This window comes from Cricetulus griseus, chromosome 8, assembly GCF_003668045.3.
Source record: "Cricetulus griseus strain 17A/GY chromosome 8, alternate assembly CriGri-PICRH-1.0, whole genome shotgun sequence".
In the NCBI taxonomy this organism is placed as follows: Eukaryota; Metazoa; Chordata; class Mammalia; order Rodentia; family Cricetidae; genus Cricetulus; species Cricetulus griseus.
This window is the reverse complement of record NC_048601.1, coordinates 89,602,180-89,623,533: the sequence shown is the minus strand read 5'-3', so window position 1 is coordinate 89,623,533 and position 21,354 is coordinate 89,602,180. Positions and strand designations below refer to the sequence as shown.

Genomic DNA, 21,354 nt, shown 5'->3' with positions numbered 1-21,354 from the left:
ATATGAAGAGAGCAGAGGGGAGAGAAGGTAGGGGGAGAATTTGAGGCATTTGGCACAGGATGGGCACTTTGTTGGTGATAGGTGCACTTGGTATTATCATGGGCTGGCTATAACTGGGTCTGTTTTGTGTACCTTAGGATAGGTAAGCAAGGAGGCTTGGGAGAGAGGTTTTCCTGTCATGAGGACTTGACTCCTTAGCCTCAGCCCTCTCTGTGAAGTGAGGTCAGGAGTGGGCACGGTGAACAGCACACATCTCTCTGAAGAGGATTCTGGTCACTGAGTGCCAAGGAATGGCTACAGAGGATGGGGGCAGGTCAGGTGGGGCTCTGGAAGGAAGCTTGAGGAGGGTTATAAACAGGAGGCTGGTTGGGAGAGAACAGGAGGGGGGACACTTAGCTTAACAACATAGAAAGGACACCCTAACTTGAAAGAGTCAAACGCCGAGAAGGGCAGAGGCTGCTCTCCCATCTTCCCTCTTCCTGTGTCCCTGCCTCTATCTCCCACTGTTTGGAGCCCCAAATTCATTTGAGTAAATGTTATCATCAACTCAGGGTGGAATTCAGCATTGCCCCAGAAGCTTGGCCATGTGTGAGGGTGCCATTTGTGCTCTAGATGATGGAAACAAGGACACTGTGGGGCCAACTACACTCCCAGGGCTATTGCTACAGGCCTGAGGATTTGACACACCATCACAAGAAACACCCCCTCCCCCACGAGGGTGCAACAGATCTGGGATCAGGTCCTTTTTGAATGGACAGTGAGTTCTTCTAATGCTGACAGGCAGAGTACCTCAGGGCCCAGCGTGCCTAGCTTGCTGCTGTGCAGCTGCATGAGACGATTGCCATCCCAGCCTGGAGCTGACTTCCCCATCATCTGTTCACTGGCCACACTGCATTCGGAAGCAAGGGCTGTTTGTTTTCCCCCCAGAACACGAATTCTCATAAAATCGATTCTATCTCATTGACAATGCATGCTAAGTGATTGAAAGGCCATTAAACCCATTAATGGGGTGCTCTTTAAATAAAATAAGTCCCTAAAAGGGATCTTAGACTTGGCAACATCAGTAGAGCTAACAGTACGAGGGGCCTGCCTGGAGACCCATAAATACACCAGAACAAATACCAGAGAGCAGGAGGGGCACAAACAGAGGGAAGGAAGCTGGAACAATGAGCAGCTGGGGCAGCGAGGACCAGTGTTGGAAGACATGCTTAATGGCTTTGGTTTTATTTTTGACAGGATTTACAAATCCAAGTGGATGAAGGGAAGTTTGTGTCTTGATTTCAGTTAAATATTTGGCACTGCATTCCTCCAAATTTCATGCATAGAATTAATTCAAATTGTCTTGGATAGAAGTGCAGCCACGAGGCTTGGAGGTTGGCCGGCTCTGCCTCCCAGGGAAGCAGGGGAGGAAGAAACCTCCAGTGGCAAGCCTGGCGAGGCCTCCTTCTATTATCTGTCACAAACAGGGGCTCCCCATCTTTCCTCCCAAATAATAATAATGTCAGCTGGGGCTCAGAGGATAAAGTACCTGCCAGGCAAGCATGAAGACACGAATTAGATACTTAGTGCCATGCAAAAAGCAAAGCCAAAGACACGATATGTACCTAGAGTATCACTGGGTGGGCAGAGACAACAGGGTCTCTGGATCTTGCTGCATTGGTTCGTTCCAACTTTAAGGAGATGCAGTCTCTAAAAATAGATGCAGTGCTGGAGAGATGGTTCTGCAGTTAAGGATTCTGGCTGCTCTTCCAGAGGACACAAGTCCAGTTTCTAGCATCCATGTCAAGAGGCTCACAACTGCCTATAACTCCAGTTCCAGGGAAATCTGGTGTCTCCGGCCTCTGAGGGCACCTGCACTCAAACAGCACATACCCACACAGAGACACACGTCTGAAAAGAAAATCTGACAAAAATAAGGTAGAGAAGTGATTGACGAAGATATCTGATGTTGAGCTCTGGTTTATGAACACATGTGTATGTATGCATCTACACACACACACACACACACACACACACACACACACTCACACAACACACACACACACTCACACACACACACACACACTCACACACACATACACACACTCACACACACACACACACACACACTCACACACACACTCACACACACACACACTCACACACACACACTCACACACACACACACACACACACACACACACACACACACACACACACACACACACACACACACACACTCACACACACACTCACACACACACACACACTCACACACACACACACACACACACACACTCTCACACACACACTCACACACACACACCACACACACACAGACACACACACACACACACACACACTCACACACACACAGACACACACACTCACACACACACTCACACACACACTCACACACACACAGACACACAAACACACTCACACACACATACACACACACACACACACACACTCACACACACACACACACACACACACACACACACACACACACACACACACACACACACACACACGAACATGTAAACACACTCTCAGCAGCTAACATGACCTGATCTCACGTCCAGGTTTCAGCATTTTCCTGAGATGGTTTGTATTTGTGAGCCCTGGTGGCTCTGTCAGCTGTGTTGGCTACTTCAGGAGCAGAGAGAGGATGCAGAGTAAAGAGCAAGTGTTTGGAAGAGACAAGGAGAGAGACTTGTCTCTCTCCTCAGACTTCTTCCCAGTGGCCTGTGGTTGGGAATGAGCACAGTATTCCCTGTGCCCACTTTCCCAAGTGAGGCCTGTGTCTCACACACCTGGGAGACAGCCACCTGGGGAACTTCACAGACTTCTGACACCTTCAGCCTCTGAAGTTCTGCCACAGAACAGCTGGACTTGTCCAGGTGGATCACTGGGCAGGAACGCTGCCTCTTTCAGCAGTGCCAGTCAGTTGTCACTGGTCCTTCATTCAGGATGAGTGACAGTTTGAAGGTGGAAAGCAAGTGCAGTTGGAGGGAGACTATTTTCTGGTGAATCTAGACTCTGGAGGCATTAGGCCAGTGGATCCCCATGAAAGTTTTACAAAATACAGACTGGGAAACTGAGGCATGGAAGACTGCACTGAAGGTTTGCCTTCCCTGCTGAGCAGCGAGACCCCAATCTGCCCCAAGTTTCCAGTCCCATCCAAGCAAAGGACACTTGGTGTCTACTGTGAGCATGAGACACTCTTAGAAATAAATAGTCCCTCTGGGGAAAGTGGGGGTGTCACAAGGCTGTGTTTCTCTTCATGGTCCCACTGTACAAAGCTGGCCTCATTCTGTCTTTCATCCTTTTGTTTATTCAACAGCCGTGCACTGGGAGCTAATGATGTACCAGGAACAAGACAGAAAAGGTACAGTTTCAGTTCTCCAAGGGCTTGGAGCCTGGGAAAGGCACACAAAGGAATGGGATCATTTCTCTCAGAGATATTTCTATTTAAAAATATCCTGAATCTATTTCCTGGTTGAATGGATGGCCAAAGTGTAGGACATCCATACAAGGCAATACTAAGCAACAGAAAGGCATGAACTATGATGCTGGAACAGCACAGGGGAACCTCAGTCATAGCCCACTGAGTGAAAGGTGCTGGACACCACCACTGGGATAGGTAATTGTCTTGTTGCTGTAACAAAACGCCAAACCAAAGCAACATGTTTGGCTCTCAATCATATTTCTAGGTCTCATTGTTTTTATCCAGAAGCTTTCAGCATATCTAAAAGTCAACTTATTTTTTTTTTTAAAATCCTGTCATTTTGAATGAGCCTAGACTTTTTAGTCCCTTCCCTACACCATGAAAACTTGTGGCCGGGTGTCTCACGTGGCAAGCAGTAGCTGGTTTTGCTCTGTCAGCTCTGAGGCTTTGTGCATGTTCTTTGCCTATCTCCCTTCCAAACTTCCCCTTACACTCCTTCAAATAAACCAAAGCCCAGACTTTCATCATCTCACAGATGTGTTAACAGAGCACACAGCATATGCCAAATTGTATTGGATGATGGGTGGTTTGCTGGAGGAGGTAGAGGCGTGGTAAATGCCTCTTTGGGTTCTCGGAAATAACTAGAGGAAGCAGGCACTGAAAAGGGGGCAGACACCAGCCTGTGTCAGGCAAGGCTGTGGAGGGGGAGGAAAGGCTCCTTTAAATGGAGTGGAAGGTTTGTGTGTCTTGTCCTATGTCCTCCCCCGTCCCCTGTAAAGATGGCGCCAGTCTCGCCTTGAAATGCAGAGTGAACAGACAATCAATAGCTCCTTACTTCTGGTCAGGGTGTGGTAACAGCTAGGCCATTAGTACACTGTTGGGCTGTTTCCATGGACATGTGTTTCCCCGAAGCCACTACAGCATTTCCGAGGCACTTGGCTTCCTCTCCTAGCTAGCCTGCACAGCCTCTGGGAGGAAGGGCTTTAGTTCTCTGTGCTTATGAAGAAGGTAATGCATGTCAAATTGCCTTGGCTCACCCAGGCAATTGTGCACCTTTGAAAGGTGCAGGGAAATGTCTCTCCATGGTCAGATTGGCCCATCACACACATCTGTTCTCTTGACCAAACTCCAGCAATCTGCCCTCACTTTGCTGCATACTCCACAACCTGCTGCTGGCTGGAGTCCCAGGCCTGGGCAGGAGACTGCACAAAGTCAGTAGACTGGAGTCCTGGATGTCCCCAAGCATTGAGAGCAGCAGTCAAAGGAGTCAGCATTCATGGGTCCCCCACAGCATAAGGGTCTCCCCCAAGAAACCTACAAGGGATTCTGAAAAGACTCAGAGGAAAAGGAGAGGGAAGAGAGGATTTGCCTGTAGAAAAAAAAATATTCTCAGCGCTTCAGGGGAATGCTGGGAGGGAACTGTAGCCAGGATCTCGATAGCTTCTGGAAGGCAGTCATCTTGCAGGGCGGGCTCTCTCCTCTCTTCTCCATCCCTCCCCTCTCCTTTCTTCCCCTCCCCTCCCCTCTTCTCTCCTCTCCCCTTCTTTTCTTTCCCCTTTCCTCTTCCCTCCTGGGATGTCACAGTCACCGATGGCGGTTCTGGGAACTTGAGCAGGCGAGGCTTTGCTGTTGGAGGAAGTGGGTCACAGACAGTTTATACACGGTTCTTAGCCCCTTCTTTGCTATCTCTGCTTTGTTTCTGCCGTGAGGTGAAGGACTCGTCTGCTTCACACCCCCACCACTATGGCACTCTGTCTGATCACATGGGGTTAAGAACCCACAGACGGAACCCTCTGAGGCCATGAGCCCAAGCAAAGCCTTCCTCTCTTGGGTTAAATCTATCAGGTACTTTGTCAAAGCAACAAGCATAGTAAATGACACTATTTGAACTTAAACACTATCACCGTGGTTCCTGAGTCCCCATAAGGTTTGCATTTCTGCTATATTATTCATAAGACATGGATAAAATAACCCTCACTAGTTGTAAAGTCATTACTGACAAACTGGAACTTTAGTTCTCCGATGACCACCCAAACCACTTGTGGAACACTAGGGCTGTTTGGGAAGAACATGGAACCTTTAGGAGGTAGAGCCTTACCTCCTAAATATGTCATTTGGGGGCAGGGTGTGAGCTTTGAGGGTTTATAGACTGGCTTCTATCTATAAATGCAATGTGATAGGCTGGACTCAAGCTCTTGCTGCCATGCCTTGCCCACCATAGCAATCTGTATTCTCTATGGAATAATAAGTCAAAATAAACCCTTTCTCTCTTAAGTTTCTTTTGTCAGGGTATTCTACCTGTGGTGGTAGAATAGGAATGCCCCCCCCAGACTCATATGTTTGAGACCTTGGCCCAAAGGGAGTAGCATTATTAGGAGGTGTGGCCTTGTTGGAGGAAGTGTGTCACTGTGGAGGCGGGCTTTGAGGTCCCCTATGCTCAAGCTAGGCCTAGTGTGCCATATGGTCTCCTTTTGCTGCCTGGGGATCAAGATGTAGAACTCTCTCTCAGCTCCTTCTCCAGCTCCATGCCTGCCTGCACCTGGCCACATCCTGCCATGATGATAGGGGTCTAAACCTTGTAACTGTAAGCCAGCCCCAATTAAATGTTTTCCTTTATAAGAGTTGCTATGGTCATGGTGTCTCATCACAGCACTAGAAATCCTTCCTAAGACAGTATCAAAGCAACAAAACAAACAAATGCACCACTGACATCCATTCCTTCTCCTCTCCCTTCCCTTCGTCTCTTCTACTCCCCTCTCCCTTCTCCTCTCCTTTTCCTTCTATCCTCTACCCGTCTTCCTGCTCCCCTCTCTGTTGCCCTCCTTTCTTCTCTCGACCACAATATATATTTTGTCCCTACGGGGCAATACACATTTACCAGTGATCACTGTAGGTAGGTGTGGCCAGCAAACAATATCCTGGCATGTGATGTGCTCTGGAGATGTGCTTGCTTTGCTTCCTGTCTACTGTGTCTCTTGTCCCTTGTCTCTGTCTTGCTGACTCCTCCATCTCGCTACATGAAAGGTGCATGTAGGAGCTGCGGTCTTAGATCATGACTGCAAGAGTCACTCTCTGCATGGACCTGGGTCCCTGAGGACTTCATGGAGCAGAACTGCCTTACTCACTGAATTGCTCCTCTGGGATCTTTCTGAGAAATAAATACAATTGTGTTTTCCTTGCAACACTGTTACCCAGGGGTCTTGGTTAATATCAGCTAAGTTTAATCCCAATATACCCTAAGATTTCTAGTTGAAAAACACAAATGCTGGAAGTATAACATAAAATTATCAAAGTAGATGAAGTCAGCATTGCAAACTGTAAAAGCACCGATGACATGTTTCAGGTTTTTTTTTTTTTTTTTTTTTTTTTTTTTTTTTTTTTTTTTTTTTTTTTTTTGCAACAGCTTAAAAAACGATTCATGTTTTGTTGACAGAAAAGCAAAGCAAAGAAGACTGGGCTCAGGAAGGAGATGGACCGAGCTTTCAGTGTCACAGTGAGGAGATAGATGAGTGCCAGCATTCTGTGTGTCAGGGTCACACACCTCTACCACCATTAAAAAGAAAATCACATGTGGTGGAATTTATTCTCATTCCAAATGTTCTACCTCATTCCTAGAATAAGACTGTTCACTCACAGCTTTTCCCATGTGACACTGGCAGTGGTTCAGTAAGCAAAATATTAACCTCTGCCTTTGGACACTGAGGATAGCCCCGTGACTTGTTTGGCCAACAGGCTGTCCGTGGCTGTGACGCGGTCAAGACCTTTATGGGACCTGAGTTTTGACTGCCTTTTTACTCCTCTGCCATCTACTATGAGAAGGACACAGCCTTCAAAACAAACCCCTTACATGAAAACACATTTTAATCTGGATATGCTCCACAAACCATCTCAGAGATTTCTTTAAAATGATTCGAAGCAGCTGTATTTGGATATAATTCAATATATAGACTGTACCCACCTAGATGATGCAATCAGTATGTCTTTGTATAGTCAAAGAGCCATGCAGCCTTCACATTTCCAGGATACATTTAATTCCTGCTCCCTAACGCCTCTTCTCACCACTAGGCAAGCACTCACCTACTCTCCGGCTCTATAGATGCTCCTATTTCTAACCATTCATATATAAAGAATCACTTGTTACAATCCATCTTCATCCATGTTGTAGTATTTATCAGAACCTTTTTCCTTTTTATTGCCAAATCATAGTATATTGGACGAATACACCAATTTTATTTACGTATCCATCTGAACTTTTGATAACCACAGAAATGCATGGGGGAAGAGTGAGCTTCACTTCATTTTTAAGTGACTTTACAATGGCATTTGCATATTGAAAAAATTGACTCATGCCTCTTTTAAGCACACACTAGTTCAATTTCTCACAGTAGATGAATAGCTCAGCAGATTATTTCTAGATTAGCCTCTCTGAGACTTACTGGAACAATATCCCCAGATGCAGCCAACTCTTGGTCATGGAGAAAAGGATGTTTCTCTTGACATGTCTGAAGAACTGAGGCAGAGTTGAAAGGAGTGAATTTTGGAGGAAGATGTTACCTTCAGCCTGGGAGAACAAAAAGTCTTTTAAGCTCCAGGTTGTGGTTCTTATATGGACTTGAAATTCTAGATGGTTCGTAGCGACTGAATGGTTCTTTCCTTGAAGTGCAGATAATGAAATATATCTAACAGGTTCACAGGGTGTTATGACACCCCACTGTACATTTGCTGTGAATATAACTGTCAATTCTTCTTTTGTGCCTATATTTTTGAGTCTCTTTAGTTTAACTAAGCTACAGTATAGTTGAACGTTCTTAGGACAACCAGCTCCCAAATAATGACATTGAGATTTCTTATTAATTATGAAAGGTTGGCCTTATTTGATGGGGGATGTTCTTCCTTATATATGTTTCTCTTATTTGTTGGTGAATAAAACACTGATTAGCCAGTAGCCAGGCAGGAAGTATAGGCGGGGCTACAAGACAAGAAGAATTCTGGGGAAAGGAGGCAGAAAGAAGCAGGCAGGGAGAGATGCCATTTGGCAACTGGGAAGAAAGGATGCACCAGATGTTCTTTGGTAAGATAAGGCCATGGAGAAATACATAGATTAATAGTTATGGGTTAATAATTAAGAGAGAGTGCCGGGCAGTGGTGGCACATACCTTTAATCCCAGCACTCAGGAGGCAGAGGCCTGTGAATCTCTGTGAGTTCGAGGCCAGCCTGGTCTAAGGAGCTAGTTCCAGGACAGCTAGGGCTATTATACAGAGAAACCCTGTCTTGAAAAACAAAACAAAACAAAAAAAACAAAACAAAACAAAAATAAGGAGAAAGAGCTAGTCAATAAGAAGCCTGAGTCATTGGCCAATGGTTTCTAATTAATATAAGTCTCTGTGTGTTTATTTGGGGCAAAGTGGCTGTGGGACCAATGGGATAGAAATTTCAATTAGGCTTGTTCCCAACTAGATCTTATAACTTAAATTAACCTATTTATATTAATCTACATTTTGCCATTACCTCTCCTCCATACTGTCTCACTGGTGAATTCCTTGCCTCTCTTCTTCCCAGAGTTCCCAACTCTTCCTGGAAGCCCTGCCTACCCCCTCCTGCCTAGCCATTGGCCATTCAGCTCTTTATTAAACCAGTCAGAAAGCACCTTGGCAAAGACACATCTTCACAGTGTACAAAAAGATTATCCCACAACACTATAGGTTTACTAGTCTCCAGGTTCAGATATATTTGTATACATGTTCAGATCCCGACAGCTCTCTCCTGTAAGGAAGATGCCACAGTGAAAAGAAGTCTGCAATGGAGACAGAACAATTGTCTTTTTCTTTTTTTTATCTCATACATTATATCCTTAGTGCACTTACCTCCCTCCAATCCTTATAGTCACCCTCACCTCCCCCTTCCCCAGATCCACTCCTCCATTTCCATTGGGCTGCCTGATCCAGCCTTGATAAGAAGGTTTGTGCCTATCTTACTGTAATTTATTAAGATAGAGAAAATTTCCTTGGAATGGTGACAGTTGACACTAGGGCTGGAGCCAGTATCTCACAGTGTGCACTTTAAAAACACAGCAACATGTTGTCCCATTGTTTTGATTTATAGGAATCCCAATGTCTAATTTAGTATGAAAATCAATTATTATAAAAAAGAGCAAGAGGATTTTATTAAAAAAACATTTAGATCAAGAAGGGATGTGGATTTAGAAAAGATATTTTTAAAAAACCTACATGGGAAAAAATAAATGTAGAGAATACCCAAAATGCCTATGGGAGCAGATAGGACTAGCCAGCGGGCGGGAAGACTGGAAGATCAACACATTCTATCATTGATAGTAACTATAGTCAAAAGAAGGGCAAGACTGATAACATCAAACGCACTTGAATAACCCTTTGATAAAAATAAAATTAAAAGGCAAAGCAAATTATATATCTAGAAACCAAAGGAAAGGGGAATAGATCATGAGCTGCTGCACAGATAAAGGCTGCACTTAGGTAGAAGGAAGAGCCTCAGATGCTTGGAGTTAAGGGTCAGCGTTTGCTTTTTCTGCAGGTGAGAACTTGTGTGACTCTCAGACTTTCCCATAGATTATTTTCAGTTCTGTTTACACTTTTTGAAAAACATGAGACCCATTTGTAGCTCACAAGTTGTACAATAATCATTTGGGTTCCTGATTTGACCCATGCACACTATTTTGGCTACTTCCATTATTAAAAAGAACTTGAAAAAAAAAAAGAAAATACAGGTATGAATCTCAAGAAATTAAAAAATGATGAGTAAAAATTAACACAAGTGAAACACTAAAGAGAAATTTATTAATACAGGCAAAGGCTGAAGTAAGTGGCATAGGAAAGAAATGTAATGAGGAGAGACAACAAATATATTCAAACATTGGTTCTGAAAATGCATAAAACAGGAGAGCCTCTTGCAGTCTGAGTAAACGCTGGAAATGGATCGAGGAAGAAATGAAAACTTGAGTAGGACAATTTCCACAGAGGAATGTTGACTCAAGATTTACCCCTGAAAAGGAGCCAGAATCACTTGACATTCAACAAGTAATTTCACATTTGTAAAAAATAATATCAATTCTTTGAGAATTCCATATGTATTTTAACCATCACCCTTGGATCCACCCACGTCCCTACATGCCCACCCAACTTCGTGTTCTCTCTCGTTCTCTTTAAAACCTCATTGTCCGGCCTCGGCAGCCATCTTCCACTAACTCACCAAAATGACGAAGACAAAGGGCAAGAGGAAGGGCAGTCGCTATGTTTCCTAGGCCTTTTAGGAAGCATGGAGCTGTCCTTTGCCACTACATGCGAATCTACAAGAAGGGTGATATTGTAGACATCAAGGGAATGGGCACTGTTCAAAAAAGGCCCCATAAGTGTCACCATGGCAAACCAGGAAGAGTCTACAGTGTCACCCAGCATACCGTGGGCATCACTGTAAACAAGCAAGTTAAGGGCAAGTTTCTTGCCAAGAGGATTAATGTTCGGATTGAACACATCAAGCACTCAGAGCAGAGACAGCTTCCTGAAGCCGGTGAAAGAAAACGACCAGAAGAAGAAGGAAGCCAAGGAGAAGGGCACCTGGGTTCAGTTGAGGCGCCAGCCTGTGCCACACCGAGAAGTACACTTTGTAAGGACTAACTCGAAGGGGCCTGAGATGCTGGAGCCCATCCCATATGAATTCATGGCCGAATGTACAAAAAAGAAATAAAAGACCTGGACTGTAAAGGGTTTTTCTTAAAACAAACAAACAAAAACCCCCGTTGTCTACATTTAAAAAAAAAAAAAAAGAAGAAATGAAAGATGCTAAAGCAACAGATAAAAATGGAAAGTTGTAGAAATTGTCTTCCTCTTGGGAAGTTAAAAGCCAGAGGCTCTAGAATTGGAGCTGCAAGTAGGTTTTGCCTTGGGTGCCAGCTTGCCTAAGTGGGTGGTATCTGCTGGAGCCCAGAGGGAGCAGATGAGGTCATCTGACATCTAGTGGGTGAACATGGAATCCACTTTGCTATTCCCAACTCAACGTGAAATATGAAATCAAATGGGTCTAATGAGCCAGTTCCCACAAATAGAGCCAGGAACCGCGGCGTGATGCCTTCCACCCTTCTGAACAATTTGTTTGAGACAATTTCCAAACTCAGTAAATTTCCAAACTCAGTCCTGGGTTAAGGACTTCTACCTTGGAGAGAGAAAGCAAGGGAATTGAAGAGGACCTGCAGCTGCCACGAGTAAATCTTCATTATTATAAAAAAAAAAAAAACGGAAGCGTGGCTTTACTGTCCTCAATTTTATGATGAAGTAAAATAAAACGGGAAGGAAGAGCAAGAGAAATGATCCCTCAGCAAATGCCCTCAAACCTAGCACGTGTTTACTTAAGCGACTCTACAAACATAACCCTGGGTGTCCGTTAAATCAGCAGGCATGTCAGTTGGCACTTCTGGTTACGGACCATTTTATAGTCAGAGCCGTAAAAGCCATTTGCCCTCTGTCTCCCAACCAATCAGGATCCAGGCAAGAGGAAGCAAGGCTGAAGTTGGCCAGCTTTCTCCTGACTTTCCACATCCTGATTTTTCAGAATGCCACCAAAAATTGCCTCCCCGGGTTAGGAAGGTCCCTTGCCTGCCTTGCTCACCTAAGGAGCAGGGGATGAATAAACAAGAAGATCAGAGGTGGAGCAGTCACTGGTCATGGTGCTGGCGATATCCACCGTGGGAACCATCCAAGTAGACAGCCGCGAAGGTGTGCCCATGCAGACTGGATTTGATGTCAGGGCTGGGCCACATACAGGTGACCTTGACTTGCCCTTGCCTCTCTTTGGCCTCCTCTCTATCACTGCATTATTGACACAGAGGCTGCCCAGTCCTGACTATCCTGGCCTTGCAAACGATGCATCTTAAGGCTTTCCCCAGACGTCTTCACCTCTGGGATCCCCCAAATCTGTGGTCTTCCCTCACACCCGCTATTTCCTAATTCTTAAGACATTTCTTCATTTACGAATACCACTAAGTAGCAGTCCTCACAACCCCAGTGGGCACTGGGACAGTCCCGTCTCATCCCCCACTCCATCGATGCCTGGACATTTTGTCTGTTGCCGGCCTCTCCAGTCACAACAGGCTGGGATCAATTTTCCAGTGGCAGCTTGGAAATAATAGTGTAAAATGTATATTAATACAGAAATATATTGTGAAACTGTCCTTAAACAAACAAATGAGCCACTTTAAAATATTACTGCTATAAATGACCATGACAGTAGCACAGCACATATAATAAAAAATAACCGCTGAAGAGAATCTGCTGAGTTACTATAGTAATAAACCAGATGTGATTATTATCATTTAACACGGTCATTGAATACCATGAATCCCTGAAGCCATTAAAATATTTATGATTAAACATTTGCTATTCCTTATAACAGAACATATAGTTGGGTGCTAAAAAACAGTTGAAGTATTACTTCAACCAATCTGTGCCAGTTCAGTAAAGGAGATCAACCAACATCGGTGGTGGTTTTCAGAGGAGAGAGAAGTGGCCGCCCCTCCATAACTGGACACATTTGGGCATGTTTCTGCTGTGATTATATACTCCGTTGGTGCAGGGTAGGGTGCTTTGATCACACACCACTGAAGTGAGAACCCATTCATTCTCAGTGTTCGGGGACATAGGTGGTCTCAGGGCTGCTGGTCATTCTTCTAAGGTCATTGCAGGTGGAGAGAGGTAGAGCCCTTTTGTATCTCTTGTATTTGTCTTGAGTGTCTTCGAGGAAGGAACTTCACCAGCAAACCTCTGCTTGGCCAGTTCTAGCCTATGTGCCAGGAAAACCAAGTGCTCAAGGGAGCAGCCTGAGGGCACACAGTGGGAGGTGAGGAAGAAATACCTTCACTAAAGTTATGATACCCCCCGGCTCTCCACTGTACATACCCACATTGTTCCCCTCACGATTGTTTAAAGTTAAATCAGTCCAGTTAACTCCAAGGTGCGGTTTTAGTCCCTCCCAATTTTAATGAGACTTCCCTGTACAATGTGCCTGCCTCCCATGCAATTGGACTCTACTTTGTATCTATGCTAGGCAGAGTCAGCTTCTCTGTGGTCAGAAGGAAACCCACCCGGCCACTGAGCAGTCTGTCCTGCTAATAGCCCACGCGTGGGTTAGCTTTGTTAGAAAGAAGAGCTGGGTGAGAATTCTTCACCATAATCACTTCAGACTTCGATGAATGTTTTAATTACTTTCACCATAAAAATGAAAATCGATGAGCTCTCTTTTAGATGGATAGCAACAGCATCTCTGTTGAGACAGGGGTCTTCCAAAAAAAAAAAAATCTAGGTGCTTGAAACTCTGAGAATAATATGAAAAGAAAGAAATAATTTTAGAAAGAGACCTAGAAATGGCTGACAGATCTGATCATAACTGGAAGCATGATATTTAAGATATATTATATAGCATCACATGGCCTCATGACTTGCCAAAGTGTCAGTTTTCTCATGCAACCTTGGCAATTATACATATTGGAGTGATGTATAGAAAACATTTATCTCTGCTGCCATATGGATAATAGGTATTTAATAAACATTAATTCATTAAATGATGAATGAATGGTGAATTTACTCCCTGTTTCCACACTACCATGATAACAACCCAGTGCCTGCCATAAGTAGTCACCTATCGGGAGCTCATTTGGCTCGCAGCATGTCTCTCCAGCTTCTCAAGTGGCTTTGGCAGTGTGACACAGCCCTGTCATGTGGGTTCCATATTTGCCTTTAGGCTTCCAAGCTTTAGTCACATAGTCTACCCTGTTCTTCTTGTGGCTTCACATCTGTGGGTTCGGTAAACTGGGCAGTGGTCTGACATGTGAGCAGGGGCTCTCAGAAAGCCTCTAAAGAGGAGCTCGAAAGAGTTTCCAAGAGTCCTGCGGTTCAGTCAATCTAATGAACTATTGGATCATTAGAGACTTTGCCATCAACCAGTCATTAGCTCAGCAACCATTCATTGACAACAGGGTTCTCCTGCTTTAAAAGGCTTCCATCAAAATGCACCCAGGGCATTGCTGAAAAAAGGGGATCCACTTGCTGTTTGATTCAGCTACTGCAGCCACAAGGTGGGGCTGGTTTGGAACAGCAGCTTAAACACTCAGCCCAGGAGGGGTGCCATGGAGTCCATCCTCTGCCCATGAGCTGGGTGAATCTCATTTGCTGGGGCTTTCTGCAATTCTAGTTCTTGTGGGGTTTCCTTCAACCCTTTGTTCTTGTTGACCTCTGACCTTTGGGTCTCTCTTGGACCCAAAGACAATTCTTTCTTCTTCTCTGACAGTGTCTTTTAGAACCTCCAATCACTATCATACCATTTAACAGCCCAGAGTGACAGTTCTGTGCACATGTGTGTGACAGATGTTACATTGAAACTGGGTTTAGCAAATAACTAACTGCTAGATGGGAAATGAAGCTGGAATATAATTTTTTTTTTTTTTTGGTAATAGTTCCTATGTCATACTACATCTTGGCAAGTCTCTGTCAGCCTATCTCCTAAATGTCTCCCTCTGCTGTCTAGCTACTCTGCCCTGTCAAAACCCCCCCCCCCCAACTTGTGTTGGCAGAGGTTCTGTCCCACCTGGTCCCACAGCTGTTTAACCCCAAATAAACACACAGAGAATAATGTCCATTTTTACACTTGAGTTCTCAGGCTGCACCTAGAACTTGAAATTTGGTGTTGTTATGCAGGGTAATTTACCTTTGACTTGGACTCTATCTGAAGGTGGCCAAAACAACTCACTGAACTATTTGCTAAATAAAGTTCAACTAAGAGATATGATTATCCTGAGACATTTGTGAGTATTCAAATACTGTTTGCACCGGGCAGTTATGGCACAGGCCTTTAGTCCCAGCACTCAGGAGACAGAGGCAGGCAGATCTCTGTGAGTTCGAGACCAGCCTGGTCTACAAAAGCTAGTTCCAGGACAGCCTCCAAGAGAAACCTTGTCTCGAAAGCCACAGAGAAACCTTGTCTCGAAAAATCAAAATAGAACAAACAAAACAAACAAACAAACAAACAAACAAACAAAAATCTGGTCGCATCAGCTCCTGGTCTTCCTTGTTTTAGGAAGCTGTGTTGGAGAGCCTGTTGTCCACACTGTGTTGGCCCAGGCCCTGTACTTCACTGCCGTAAAGCTTAGTCTCAGAAGAGCAGGCTTGTTGTGTTGTACATGGAGCGCCAGTTGTGCTGCAAGAATATGCTTCTAATGTTTCCATGAGAATATATATTGTCCAATGTGTAAATCTTTATTTCAAGCATTTTGAGTATTAGCATTTAAATTTTGTTACTATCTAAACACTGGCAAAACTATTTTGAGGACAGAATGCTTCTGCTAAAGAAATACAGGCCTTGTTGGGGGAGGTGAGACCCCCTTCAGAGTGGGTCCGGCTGAGCCATCTGATTCATTTCAGCTCTAGATTTCCTAGTTTTTGATAGACTAACTGCTAGTAATTTTTTTAAGCAGGAGAGAGCCTATTAATTTTAGTTCATTTATCTTTATATTTACTTTAATGTTTAGCAGAAACCATTATTTAGTTATCTCCATTTTTAAAAAAGCATTTAAGCCACAGGACAGAGACAATCTTCTTGCTGGTGGAATGCTACTTTGTGCTGATATTAATTCCTTCAAGGATTCTGGATGGAACTTAAGCAACTATGACAATAATTGCTCTCCTGATTATTTCCTAACCAAGTCTTTATGCTATCAGCAATTGGAAGTTCCCATTAAACATTAACCCCTTGAGTCATACAGGCCTCTGGGAAGCAGACATTATCAGACCCCATATTTAATTCTTTCTCATTGGTGTGATTAAATACCCAGATAAAGCAACCTGAGGGTGGGCAGGTTTATTTTAACTCATGTTTAGGGGAATCATGCTTGGCGAGGCTTGGCAGCAGGAGCTCCTTGTGACTCTCGCAGTTAGAGCTTGCTCATACCAGGGAGGATTGAGAAGCAGATTCTAGAGAGGAAGTGGGGCCAGGCAATAAACCTTCAGGCCTACCCCTCCTGTGACACTTCCTTCTGCTAGACACAGCTCCCTAAGGCTTCACAGTTCCCTAAAGAGTGTCACCAGCTGGGCACCAAGTATGCAAATGAGTGACCCTTCGAGGAGCATTTTATATTTAAGTCATAAGGAATTTCAGCTGCCCCTCCCCTTTTTGAGGCAAGGTCTTAAGTAACCAAGGCTGGCCTCCAACTCAGTATGCAACAGAGGCAGATCTTGAATTGTTGATTTTCTTGCTTTGACTTCCCAAGTGCTGGGGATATTGGTCTGAGCCACCACACCCAGCTCCAACAAACCTATTTTGCACTATGTCACTTACAGATATTCACTTCAAGAAAGTGACTCTGGAGTCTCCTGTTACCATGACTACTGAAAGGTTCAGGCATTACACTGGGCTGCCTCTGTTACCTGGCAGAATCCACTCAGGCAGTACCCTGGTCGGCCCAGGGTTCCATGGGAACTAAGTCTGCACGCAGGTGCAAAGGACCCCTTTAAAAGACAGACCCCGCCCACTTACACGCTCTTCTCTCTACTCTGTCTCCCACCTATGCTCTCTCTCTGCCTCTCTATGGCGACCGGCCATGGCGGTCAGCCATTACCCCTGTTCCTCTTGTCTCTCAGGCTCCCTACTCTGCCAGGCCTATAATAAACTGGTTAATGTGTCTAATAGTCTGATGTCTCATCTTGCGCCTCTTCTTTTATTTCTAATTTAAACAAAAGAATAACAACTACCACATGTATTTTCAGCACTTGTCTGTCTCTCTGCCTGGATAACTCAGAGCAAACCAGGAACTTGTCTGTACTACCTGTGTGGAGAGCTGTCTTTGCAGGGCTGCAGTCAGAACCAGCCGAGCAGCCAGAGGTTCGTACCTGAGAAGGGGAGTGTGAACTAAAGAAAGGCTACCTAAAGGCATTCAAGTAAAAGACGAAGAAACGGAAATACAATCAGGAGGACAAATCAGTCAACAGTGAAATGCCAGGAGTGTATTTTTCACCACTCTTATATACCTTAACCAAAATGGGAACATGGTATCATGTATACAGAGCAAAGAGACTTTTCTTCATCTTTTTCTTCAAGGATTCAGTAATCACAGCTTAGATTCAATTTCTCGATACCTGGCCTTGAGGGATAGGAGCAGCCACACCTCAGACCAGGTCTGTTGTTATTTAGAACAAGACAGCCAAGGCCAAGATCAAACATCCTACTGTAGCCATCCATGCCTTTGACCTTTAGGTCTTATGACTTACTGAGGACAGTTTTGAACTCTCTGCCCTTGAGCCAAGATGGAGTGCAGCCATCTTATGGGCACTGACAAGCCTGTTACCTGCACAGGGGCTGACATGCAAAAGTTACCTGATAAGTTAGTTGACAGGATGACAGGACCAATGAATCTCTGTAGAGAGGAACGACTCCCTTGAAGTCACCAGGTAAGAAATAGACTCAAGACTCAAGGCCATGGCTGCTAGACCCCCAGGTGGGAGTTCTTCCATGTTGAGTAATAATTTCCTTTGTTAACCAATGTAGAAATAAAACCTGAGTATTGCCACTCTTATGGTGGAAGGAGCCACAGACCATGGGCAAAGCCCCCAAAACATCACTTAGCATCTTGGAAGTCTGGCTTTGAGACAGTAGAGAGACTAGAGAGACATGGAGTGGGTGAGATGATGTGGAATGGAGGGTTGTGTAAAAATTCTTTTCTTAAATGAAAAGCCCAAATAAAGTAAATAAATGAAAACATAAATCACTGTGTCTTCTCCAGGCTCCTGGCTGCGGGAAAACAAATTAGAAAGGGCTTGAATGAAAGGCGTATTGAAGAGGCTTGGCTTGAATTAAGTGGTTATATATTTTCAAAGCACTTTGTTAGGTTCTGTAAAAATAGCAAATAAAAAGGTAATAATATCCCCTGGCTCTTTGAGGCAAGTGCGAGTGGTAGAGTAAGTTTGGGTGCGGAGGTGGGGGATTTAAGTGTCTGGGCCTCAGTAGAGGGCAAAGAAAAACATTCACTTCACTGGTACGTGCATTCTGTCCCTTAATAATTCATGACGAGGTGCTGCTTTTCCAGACAGATATCATGTGTCTTTCTTACAACACCCACTCTCCTCTTAAAATGGCCTCAAATGAAATGGAAGGCCGTGACTTGAAGTTTTTATTCTTGTGACAGACAGTCCTCCTCAGGAGTCACTTCAGGGCTATCAAATAGTTAGAATTTGAGGGCGTGTTTTATAATCACTTTATTCATAGTTTGAAAAATGTTAATAAAGATAATTGCAACCAGCATCCATCCACCACAGGAATCAAAAGCTGTTTTGTAACCCTCCTTGACCTGCTGTGTTAGTAATTTAAAAATAAGAGTTCGCTGGAGAACTTGGTCGCTTTTGCAAATGTTCAGGAGTTTGGGCAACCCTCCAATGCTATAGGAGAAAAAGTTACCAGGGACTGGATGAACTTTCTCCTTGTTAAGAAAGGGTTAGGTCCTTTTGTTTGTAAGTGGCAGGTGGGTTGTACAATTTCAGTGTAATTTCAGAAAGCCATCTTCTGAACATAATAAACATGTCTGCAATAATAGGATTCAGAAAATAGCAAAATGCATTCCAGACGCCCTTTGATTGTGCATATAGAACAGAGAATTTAGCTATAATTGGCTATAACACAGTTATGGACAGCAAATGACACACCATAGAGTTGGGTGGTGCAATTCTGATTAGAGATGGTATGTTTCACACAAATGCCAGGAATAAAGCAGCGGCAGGTACCCAGTGACACAGCACATCCCCCCATTTTTGCCTCCCTCCCTCCCTCCCTCCCTCCCTCTCTCTCTCTGTTCTTCCTTTCTGTTTAATGAAATCATAAATTAGACCAGAAAACTTATTCTATTATTTCTCAACTGATCAATTGTCAGCCAATACACCATTTTCTTCAGCGGCTACAACTGTATGAAAGGGGGAAGTAGGAGCCCACGGAGAATTGACTTTTGGAGAACTAGATGTAATTTGAATCAAGAATTATAATAGGAAATAAACCATTACAATAAACAAGGAAACATGTACACAATTACTTTCATGGTGTAATTTTATTCACTCTAGTTGAGAAAATAAAGAGATAATACTGACCGTAGCACCTGGGTATTTAATGCAAACTATAAAATCTATTATATTAAACAAAGTCAAAAGCAATGTGAAAGATCTTGAATCTATTCAAGGCATGCACCTCATTACAGACTTAGCAAATTAAAACACAAATAGGATTAGAAAAGAATAATGTAACAATCTCCCACCAGGTCCCTGGAGCATTAAGTCATAAATTGGGTTTGCATTAAATTGCGCCTGCAGTATTGAATTCAGGGAAAGAGCTGTGGGCTGGAGATAAACCATGCTGGGCTACTCACCAACTTTGGCAAAGCTATGCGTTTTCCAAGACGTGCAGTAAATTTGTTAGACTAAAACAGCTCCAAAGAAAGAAATTGAGCACTTCATATCTCAATTTAAAAATGTCCTGTGCCGTGTCACATGTGGCCTGCCTAGATAGAAACATGGACAAGCTCACATGTGAATTGGAGCTGTGTTTGCTGGTTCAGTGTGGGAACTTTTAACTTTATGCACTGTTTAATACCAGGCACATTTTAAATGAAACAAATGAAACTGCTCAACGTGGCTCTTAATGGATTTTATTTTGCTTTTTGTTTGCTTGAGTCTGTATGGGTAGAAAGAAAAGAAGGCACACGGAGAACTGTGGGTTTTTTGGGCTCCAGATGAGCATTTCCTTTAATTCTGCAGGAGGCCCAGACCTAACTTGTTCTGAGTGATCCACAGAAAGATGTAGAAGACATTTAAAAAAGCAGACAAGTATTTTTTTAAACCAGTATTTGAAGTGACCCTCACTTTCACAAATATTCCTCCTCAAGGCATTCCTCTTATTATCATGAGCTATGTCAGGGTTGGTTTTTCACTCTCTGGATAAGTGAGGGCTGGGTCAGAAAAAGAGAATTTGCTCCGAGTTTTCTATGTCACTCATGTTTCAGTCCTAGGGTTAATTTTTCTGTTGCCCGCAGATAGGCTGGCAAACTATGCAGAAAGCCTCTGGCTATTGGCCCTCATTTCTTAGACCACTTTCAGGTATGGAATACAATTGATTTTCTCTCCCTTTACCTTGACATCTTAAGGCTGTGATGAGAACGGAGGGAAATCCATGTAAAACGCCTAAGAGATACTAATTAAAAAATACTAGTCACCTGCTTTCACTTCATCACGAAGAGTAGGGCATGAAAATGACATTTGCAAGGTGTCCAGAGCAAGCCTTAGGCTGCTGCATTGGGTGGGCAAGCATCCTCTGGCTCCAGTGAAGCACAAGGAGTCGTAAGGGGGGCGTAGCAGCCTCTTTTTTGCCTCCTGGCTTTTCCCAATTGTGCTCCCAACCTTTGCAGCTGGCTGTCCTGGCATCCAGGTGATAGGTTTCTACATCACACTTAGTAAAAGACAATCTGTTTAAAACTGCACTCTCTGTTTTCAAAAGCTTATTTGAAAGTCTAAATGGCTCCCATTTTGGCTTTAGTGAGACAAATATGGGCTAAAATACTCTGTGCCCCTTGAGTGTGATGGATACGCAGGGCCTACTGGAGTTTCCATAGCCAAAGTCTGGCTTCTCACAGTGGCAATTTTTCTGCCATGTTATTTATGTGGCGGTTTTACTTCTAATTATGGCTCATCATGGCTGTTAGTGCTGAGCAGTAAGAGAGCAAACTGCATTGTACTGCCATTTAACTCCAGCCCATAAAATGGGTGATAAAGCTGAGGGATTGAAAACCAACCCCTCCCCAAAAGCATAACTTTCTGTGACAAGCTCACATCCATTTCTGCCAGTCTGAGGCCGGACGCTTCCTTGGAGGAAA

The 21,354-nt window shown here is 44.0% G+C and overlaps 1 pseudogene; it reads left to right on the top strand.

Moving 5' to 3' along the window:
- The first annotated feature begins 10,662 nt into the window (after positions 1-10,662).
- LOC100759017 overlaps positions 10,663-21,354 on the top strand; it is a 29,684-nt pseudogene continuing 18,992 nt past the window's right edge.